We start from the raw sequence: 214 nt of genomic DNA, 5'->3' as shown, positions 1-214 counted from the left end.
AAGGCTATGCTTTCAGGGATCATTTCTCTAGTTGGTGGCTGGAGAAGGGTGGTTGTAAAAGCCTGGCCTTGCTAACCACAATGAAGAGCTGTAGTGTTTCTTTCTGAGCATAACAATGGCTGAGAGTGCTGTTCTGTGGCAGCTGCTTTCTGCTGTGGAAGAGTGTCTTGCTTTTCCTTAGATGAGCAGGAGAAGGAAACACAGTCTGAGTGAT

General features: G+C 46.7%; 1 non-coding gene across 1 annotated transcript; it reads left to right on the top strand.

The window, feature by feature from the left end:
- LOC123365525 lies at positions 1-214 on the top strand. Its single transcript, XR_006577649.1, has one exon. It is a non-coding gene; the product is annotated as a small nucleolar RNA U3 (small nucleolar RNA).

This window comes from Mauremys mutica, chromosome 2 (genome assembly GCF_020497125.1).
Source record: "Mauremys mutica isolate MM-2020 ecotype Southern chromosome 2, ASM2049712v1, whole genome shotgun sequence".
Lineage (NCBI taxonomy): Eukaryota > Metazoa > Chordata > Testudines > Geoemydidae > Mauremys > Mauremys mutica.
The sequence above is the reverse complement of the archived record's forward strand: the minus strand, read 5'-3'. Positions and strand labels throughout refer to the sequence as shown.